The 8913-nt window shown below is 40.6% G+C and overlaps 4 long non-coding RNA genes across 5 annotated transcripts; all 4 read left to right on the forward strand.

Moving 5' to 3' along the window:
* The first annotated feature begins 1533 nt into the window (after positions 1-1533).
* On the forward strand, positions 1534-4408 carry LOC309701296. The gene is made up of 5 exons (XR_014274938.1): positions 1534-1829; positions 2068-2107; positions 2750-3287; positions 3803-3877; positions 4046-4408. It is a non-coding gene; the product is annotated as an uncharacterized lncRNA (long non-coding RNA).
* Positions 4409-4710: 302 nt separating this feature from the next.
* LOC309711211 lies at positions 4711-5483 on the forward strand. Its single transcript, XR_014277908.1, has 3 exons — positions 4711-4800; positions 4965-5197; positions 5311-5483. It is a non-coding gene; the product is annotated as an uncharacterized lncRNA (long non-coding RNA).
* Positions 5484-7207: 1724 nt separating this feature from the next.
* LOC309710155 lies at positions 7208-7969 on the forward strand. Its single transcript, XR_014277669.1, has 3 exons — positions 7208-7282; positions 7389-7733; positions 7863-7969. It is a non-coding gene; the product is annotated as an uncharacterized lncRNA (long non-coding RNA).
* A 103-nt stretch (positions 7970-8072) lies between these two features.
* LOC309711358 lies at positions 8073-8913 on the forward strand. 2 transcript variants are annotated; one of them, XR_014277950.1, is made up of 4 exons: positions 8073-8156; positions 8280-8394; positions 8474-8743; positions 8886-8913. It is a non-coding gene; the product is annotated as an uncharacterized lncRNA (long non-coding RNA). The 2 variants fall into 2 exon arrangements; XR_014277951.1 differs by having other exon boundaries at positions 8477-8743.

Here is an 8913-nt window from a genome sequence, read left to right on the forward strand (position 1 = left end):
AGGGCCGAGTACAATAACCTCAGTTTTATCTGAATTAAGAAGCAGAAAGTTAGCGGCCATCCAGGTCTTTATGTCTTTAAGACATTCCTGCAGTTTAACTAATTGGTGTGTGTTATCTGGCTTCATGGACAGATAGAGCTGGGTGTCATCTGCATGGCAGTGAAATTGTATGCTATGTCCTTTAATGATGCTGCCTAGGGGATGCATGTATAGTGTAAACAGAATTGGTCCTAGCACTGAACCTGTGGAACTCCATAATTAACCTCAGTGTGTGAAGAGGACTCTCCATTTACATGCACAAATTGGAGTCTATTAGATAGATATGATACAAACCACTACAGTGCAGTACCTGTAATACCTACAGCATGTTCTAATCGCTCTAATAGGATATTATGGTCGACAGTATCGAATGCTGCACTAAGGTCTAGCAGGACAAGCACAGAGATGAGTCCACTGTCAGAGGCCATAAGAAGATCATTTGTAACCTTCACTAAAGCTGTTTCTGTGCTGTAGGAGCTCTGAAACCTGACTGAAACTCTTCAAATAAGCCATTCCTCTGCAGATGATCTGTTAGCTGTTTGACAGCTACTCTTTCAAGGATGTTTGATATGAAAGGAACGTTGGAGATTGGCCTATAATTAGCTAAGACTGCTGGGTCTAGAGATGCTTTTAGAGTAAAGGTTTAACTACAGCCAGCTTGAAGGCCTGTGGTACATAGCCGATTATTAGAGATAGGTTGATCATATTTAAGATTGAAGAATTAATTAATGGCAGGACTTCTTTGAGCAGTTTTGTAGGAATGGGGTCTAAAAGACACGTTGATGGTTTGGAGGAAGTAATTATTGAAGTTAACTCAGAAAGATCAATTGGAGAAAAAGAGTCTAATATAACATCAATGGTACTAAGAGTAGCTGTAGATAATATTACATCTGTGGGATGATTATTGGTAATTTTTTCTCTAATGATAAAAATTTTATTTCTGAAGAAGTTCATGAAGTCATTACTAGTTAACGTTAAAGGGATGGTTGGCTCAAAAGAGCTCTGACTTTTTTCTGATCATCGAGGCTAAATGATGATCCTCTAAATTTGTGACACGCCATTTCCTCTCCAGCTTACGAGTCATCTGCTTTAGGCTATGTGTTTGAGAATTATACCACAGAGTCAGGTACTTCTGATTTGAGACCTTAGTTTTCACAGGAGCTACAGTATCCAGAGTTGTATGTAGTGAGGAGGTGAAATTATTAACAAGATAATCGACCTCTGTTGGAGTAGTATTCAGATAGCTGCTCTGCTCTATGTTGGTACAGGGCATTGAAGATGATAATAGTGGTTGGATTATATTCTTAAACTTAATTACAGCACTTTCAGAAAGACATCTACTTTGATAAAGTCTACTTTCCACTGCTGTGTAATCAATTATTTCAACACGTTCTCACTCCCAACTCGTCAAACGTGTGACGCATGGTCAGGCCCCCTCTGCTGCACATATGGACGCGCAGGGTACCCCTCTGGCGTCGGGAATTGACGTGAAGGGTCCTCCGATTGAAGAGATTTTGTCGGTATATTTAGACATTTTCCAAATCACATTGTAACGACCTATACTGAACACAATAAATTATATAATGCAGGCAACTATCTGAGAGAAAAGTACTGCAGATAAAACTAATTACAGGCTGTTATTTGTGTATCGGTTCTTGCATTGACGGAGTGAGCGATGTATGCTGGGTAATGGCACAGCTAGCGATTGGGTGAATTTATTGCACCGGTTTTATAAACTGTTCTACAATCCTTTTGATATTTGGAAATCTGTCGATCATTCTGCTACAGCTGTAAGATATCTTCTCCAACTCCTCTGAATACATGCAGTCATTTTACCGTCTGCTTTGGCTAATCACGCTCTTACGTATTAAATTAAATTAAATGCCTAATAAAAAAGCTGTTCTTTTTTATTAGGCAAAAACATTTTCGGCAAAAAAACATTATGCAAAAACATTTTCGGTGCTGTTAAGGAATTCACAGCGACTCACTTGTTTATTTTTGAGAAAGTTTATTTTTTTATCATATCAGATGAGCGGCAGTGACGTCAACGTACTCGATCGTACCACAGGTAAGTGCGAATCTGAATCTGTAGATTTTTTAAAATTATTTTTCTTATTTAAAACCAAAAAGAAAACCCCGAAACAGTGAGCTCACAAAGCTGCTTTTAGCAGTTCCATGGGTTAAGATTAGCAATTTCGTGGAACAGCGAATGACTTAACATTTAATAGCATATATGTTACCACACCACATGTGCTGTAAGTTAGCTAAATTCATTTCTGTTAGCCAATCAAGTTAAGCTTATCATATATCATCATCCAGGGTACAGTGATAGAGAAGTGTGTGCTGACGTTTGCTGTTGTTGCCACTTTGTAAAGTTTGAGGGTTCTAATAAGGGTCAGTGTTGCCAGATTGGGTTGATGCTGAAATTGAAGATAGACGTTATCTATCAATCTAGCTCTCTCTTTATGGCTCTCTCTCTCATTCTGGCTCTCTCTCTCTCTCTCTCTCTCTCTCTCTCTCTCTCTCTCTCGATTTTAAACTTAATAACAGCATTACATAATCATTAAATAGCAGACCGATCATCTATGCTGCAAATGAAATACAAATGGACACTAAACAGGGTTTATCTAAATCGTTACAATAGGGTTTAATGTATATATTTATTTATAAGGTGCTTCTGAATTCTGAATACTTTTTTTTTTCTAAACAGGTTCTTCATCAATCAGCCTATTATTGATTGATTCCTTCCTACATCTGCTTTTTGAAAAACTCCTAAAGGCACTTTTAAGAGCCACGTCAGTCTGTTTGTATCTGTTCTTACTGCTGTCCTTATTGGTCTGTCTCTCTGTTTCTGCCTCGCTCTGTTGGTCTCTGTCTTGTTTGATTATTCTGTTTGTGTGTGTGTGTGTGTGTGTGTGTGTGCGTGCGTGCGTGCGTGTTTGTTTGTTTGTGTGTTTGTTTGTGTGTTTGTTTGTTTGTTTGTTTGTTTGTTTGTTTGTTTGTTCTTCTTTCTGCCATGAGTGACTCCGAAATTCAAGATCCTTTAAGGATCCTAGATAATCTGACTGATCAGCAGGAACAAATTGATGAGCTCCAACACCTCGATGACATGCTTGGTGAGCTGAAGCAAGAGGTAGCTCCTGTACCTGTGAAGCCACCTGAACTAACAGTAAAATGGAAAAAAAGAGACAAAGATGGAAACCAACTCTATGCGAGGCCAAGATCAATCCGGAGTCAATTACATAAGGGTCAGTACTCTTTCATACAAGATAATTTGAAGATATAGATTGTATGGACACAAAACCATAAATTTAACGTATTAATTAATTTAAATATTTGTAAAGACAAACAGGAAAGTAATTTGTTTGTTTTGACACAAAAGGACATTAAATAAACCACAGAATTATCTCTTAAAACTGAATGATCCCCCCCCTAGCAAGTATGGCATTCATTACGTTATGTTAGTCCAGTAACAAAATGTGGCTGACAGTTACCTCCTCACAAGGATTTTGGTAAAAGATATTGGTACTTGGCAGCACAGTGGCACATCAAAAAATGTCCTGATTTCAATTCCACTATCAGACCAGGGTCTTTGCGTGTAGAGTTTGCGTGTTCTTCCCTTGTTTCTATGCTCGCAGGTTACCTGGTTTACTCCCACAGTCCTGAGATGTGGAGTTTGGCTAATTGGTGATTCTAAATTGTTTCTGTGTTATAAATGTGGATTTGATTTGTGTTTTTGATATACTGTTGATGTTTTATACAGCTGCCCACAGTCAGAAGACCAATTCTACCACTAATAACAGTCACTGTGAGGTGGCATTTGCCCCAGAGACTGTTGGTATGTACTCCACTGTGTCTTCACTAGATCAAAGCAGTATGTTCATGTGTTTGCAGCAATTGCTAGCATATTTATAGCCATCAAGCTTTACTCTCATAGCTACTCTGTCCATTACACTTTTATAATTTAATCAATTTTAATAGAAAATGTATTTGTTTTTTTTAACAGAGCACTTTCTACAAGAACTCCAGAGCTCACTGAATGATTCTTCAGACGATCACCATGAAGCACCACCACCAAAAGCTCCTCTTTTGGCTTCCTTGAACTGGAGCACAAGAAAAACTCTTTTTTCAGAGAGTTGGAGGGCCAAAAGACCCCATCTGGTGAATACCATGGCAGCTCAAGAAAGTGTGTCGGAACATATATGCCAACAATGTGGGAGCAATCCAGCTGTGCTTCGTTGTCGTGACTGTCTACCACGCCCCCTTTTTTGTGATAAATGTGATGTCATCACGCACACCAGATATGTCCTTCACAATAGACGTGCCATGACTGCCGGATTCTTCCAGCCATTGCCTCCAACAACTTACATTGTAAATAAAACCCTTTGCCATGATGGTAAGTTCTGTGACTAAACTTATTATGTTTACTGTTTATACATTTCCCTTACGCTCTCTCTCTCTATCTCATTTTTTAAAAAAGTTGATGCTTCCTCAGCTCTCAACTACACTGTTAGCTTTGAGCTGTTAAGTTGGTTTTTTTTATTGTTTCAAGTAAGGCTCAGTTGGTCCTACCATATCTTAGTCACATTTCAACGTTTTACTTCATAGTTAATAAACTTATTTAAATCATATGTTACGCATACATGTTGACTTCTTTAGCACGACTTGTACCTGTGGAGAGCCCAGTCACAATCTGCGGCTGTCCACCAGAGTGTTTGAGGGTCAGACCAGGAAAGGTTGTTGCTGTGGTCACAATGAATGGTAAGAAGAACTTCATTTTGTCCTGACTGACAACCATCTGTAAATAATTCACCTAAAACTAAACCCTCACAAGCATTGTTGCAGTATATTCTGAGACAAAAAGAAGACCTAACCCAAAGATAATAAACTTTTACTCTGGAGTCATGAGTTTTTCACTTTTCTAGGACGTTACAATCTCAGCATGCCAGAGCTGAGGTGTGAGACATGTGAAGCTTCTTGGACTGCTGGAGTAGATGACCTAAATCTAAGTGATTACTGGCCCGCTACCCTTCACTTTTCTACTTTGTACGCAACAGATGTCTTCTTCACATTTGAAGAAATGAAGATGGCATCACCCGGACTCTCCTGCAAAGCATTTTTAAAAATGCTTGATCAACGAACTCTCCACTTTGGCCGTGTGAGCATTTTAGTTTATGCATCCTTTACAGTATGGTTCTTCTGTGTTATTCAGGATTTAAAAGTCACTTGTAGCGTAGTTGTTTTCTGTTTATGTCTTTCATTTTAAACCAGACGGGAAAGATCTCTGCAGATGGCTTTAAGAAAAGTTTCTTTGAGTGGGAAGCCGTGAGATATGAATTAGACAAGATTTTAAAGGAGGATCCCTTCACATGTCATGCATGTGCCCCAGACATGCTTGCAATTTCAGTGGATGGAAACCGCAAGCATTACCGTTTCAAGAATGCAGCCAGGTAAGCAAATGCTTCGAGAAGCTGGTCAGGGACTTCATCTGCTCTGCACTACCCGACTCACTGGACCCTCTACAGTTTGCATACCGCCACAACAGGTCCACTGATGATGCCATAGCCCTGACACTACACACTGCCCTGTCACACCTGGAGAAGAGAGACACGTATGTGAGGATGCTGTTTGTAGATTACAGCTCAGCATTCAATACCATCGTTCCCTCGAAGCTGGACAGGAAACTGCAGGATCTAGGACTGAGCAGCTCCCTCTGCAGCTGGATCCTTAGCTTCCTGTCTGACAGACGCCAGGTGGTCAGACTGGGCAGCATCACCTCATCCCCCATCACACTGAACACTGGTGCTCCACAGGGGTGTGTACTGAGCCCTCTCCTGTACTCACTCTACACCTACGACTGCACAGCCACTAACAGCTCCAACATCATTGTGAAGTTTGCGGACGACACTACAGTGGTGGGTCTTATCACCAACGGTGATGAGACGGCTTACAGGGAGGAGGTCAGCGCCCTGACCCACTGGTGTCACGACAACCATCTCACCCTCAACGTCGCAAAGACAAAGGAGTTGATAGTGGACTTCCGGAGGTGCAGAGAAGTACACACCCCCATCACCATCAACGGCGCTGCTGTGGAGAGAGTGAGCAGCTTCCGGTTCCTTGGAGTACATCTGGCTGAGGATCTTACGTGGTCAGTACACACAAACAAAACAGTGAAGAAGGCGCAGCAGCGCCTCTTCTTTCTCAGGAGACTGAAAAGATTCGGCATGAGCCCCCGCATCCTCAGGACCTTCTATCACTGTGCCATTGAGAGCATCCTCACTGGATGCATCACCACCTGGTATGGCAACAGCACCGCCTACAACCGCAAAGCTCTCCAGCGAGTAGTGCGGTGCTCTGAACGGATAATTGGAGGTGAGCTTCCCTCCCTCCAAGACATCTACAGGAAGCGGTGCCTGAGGAAAGCGGGGAGGATCATCAAGGACTCCAGTCACCCCAGCCATAAACTGTTCAGACTGCTTCCATCAGGAAGGAGGTTCTGCAGCATCCGGTCCCGTACCAGCAGACTGAGAGACAGCTTTTTCCATCAGGCCATCAGACTGCTGAACACGTCATAGACACCTCAGCTTCACTACTGGAACTTCAACATTATGCACTCCACACTGTATATAAATGCCACTTGTTTTGCACATATTCAACTCTGTATATTTTATATATTTTATTATTATTATTATTATTATTATTATTATTATTATTATTAATTTTTTTTTGTAATTTTTTTTTTAACTATTTAATTTGTAAAAATGTGCATACACACCACACACACACACACACACACACGTAGGAAAATATTTAGTATACACATCCAGAAATGCATACACTATTATATATTGTACATATATTTATTAGTTTCAGGTTGGCCATTCTTGTATTTTGCTCGTTTGTGTTGTTGTGTTTGCACATCTCTGTTGCTTGTGGGGCTCGCACACAAGAATTTCACTCGCATGTGCTGTGCCAGTGTGCCTGCACATGTGATGTGACAATAAAAGTGATTTGATTTGATTTGAGGTACAGCAAAATATGTGTAATACCAACGTTTGTTTCAGACAATGTGACTATAAGGTGCACCAATTAACTTTGGACTTACTTTGTATGACACCATAAAGTATACTGTATTGCTATTTTGTTCAGATCTGAGGAACTGGGCATCTTTGAAGACGCCTTCATAGCAAAGGATGAAGATGTGGGAAGATTTGTGGACTACATACACAGCACATCCAGACATGTAAGATTGAACGCTCTAATTACATAGACATAATTATGTTAACCTTTAACACTCTGTTGAAGAGATTGTGAAAAGACATTGTCACCAGCTATTTAATGCATTTTAGGTCTCCGGACGAGGTGTTTGTGGAGGGGAGTGGTCAGCAGCCAGAGAGACCTCCCAAAGATCCAGCAGCAAGGTGGATGAGGAGGGACTGGAGCTTGCAGTGTGTAGGCATGGAGTGCTGCTCCGTGCTCTAAATATGTACAGGGGTGAAATTTTTGCTTATCCCTTGTACCTGCAACAAAAGCTGGCCAATAGACATATCACTTTTTTTTGTATGGATGTTACCTGCAAGTATTGGCCATATCTTGAAAGAGTAACAAAAAGCTGTCCAGAGCTCCAGCACCTTCTTAGCATGAAGCCATTTCTTTCAGTCTTTCATGCTAAAGCCCACGATTTCAAATGTGAGGTATGAAATTCTGACTTTAATGACTTTATCTGAACAATTGCACATCAACATTTTGTGTAATTTGTATTTTATCTGTGTGTGTGTATGTGCATCTGTGTGTGTGTGTGTGTGTGTGTTTTTTTTTTTCAGGTGAAATGGAGTGGAGCATATCAAGATGGGGCTGGTTTGACTCTAGGGGAGGAGGTAGAGCAATGTAATGCCTTTTTGTCAAGGATTGCAGTTACCACAAAACATATGTCCAAAGCAGATGAGAAGGCAAATCCTGCACTAGTTAGATTTTAAGTGTGTAATTATGATGAAAGTGGTAACACTACGTTTTCTGTGTTTGCAGGACGGAGTGACATGCTAACTCTTATGGCCATGCGCTGGAATCAACAAAAGCTAGACCAGTTGGCCACCTCTCTGACCCATCGATATCAGAAGGTAATGATATTGTTACTTTATTTTTAGATGATTACTCCTCTGTGTTCTTATTATTTGGAGTAAACATGTGTTTAGTGTTTTTTGTTTGTTTGTTTGTTTTTTAATCTCAAATTGACAATGTAGGCCACAAAAGCTCTTCTAACCCAGCTTCAGAACCTGGAGTCCTTAAAAGTCCAATTAGCAGTGACTGACAGTCAACTGGATGAATGGGTCAGTGATGTAAAGGATTGGGCAGAAGGTGAGCAAAAACTGATTCAAAAATGTGATGCAATTGTACAATGACTTTATGTAAGTGTAGCTGTGTTATTTCTTCTAAGCAGCAACAACAAGCACAAGTGATATTGATCCCTTGGTGAGCAGAATCGAAGTGCTCGTAGCGAGCATAAAGAGACGATCCCAGCGTCTGTACAAAGACACCGATGGAAATAAAGCCCGTGCCAAGATTCGTCGCAAGATCAGAGAAGAGAAAGGAATCTTGACTTCTGCTGTGGAAAAATACAACAGAATGTTTCCAGACAAAGAAACTCTGTGCTTGGAAGAAATTCTGTCTGGTGACACAAGCTGGCCGTGGCAGCGGGCACACAGCGGTAGTTGTACATATATGTTGTCTACTTTCAGCATATCTGACATATAATGAAACCCTAAGCTTCAGGTGTTGACCTAAAATCATTTATGACTTCAGACGTTCTTTGTGAATTGATTTATAACTTTGTTATAAATGCATTTCAGACTCTGTCAGCCTTACAACAAAGAGAAG

This window comes from Aulonocara stuartgranti, assembly GCF_965226115.1.
Source record: "Aulonocara stuartgranti genome assembly, chromosome: 1".
In the NCBI taxonomy this organism is placed as follows: Eukaryota; Metazoa; Chordata; class Actinopteri; order Cichliformes; family Cichlidae; genus Aulonocara; species Aulonocara stuartgranti.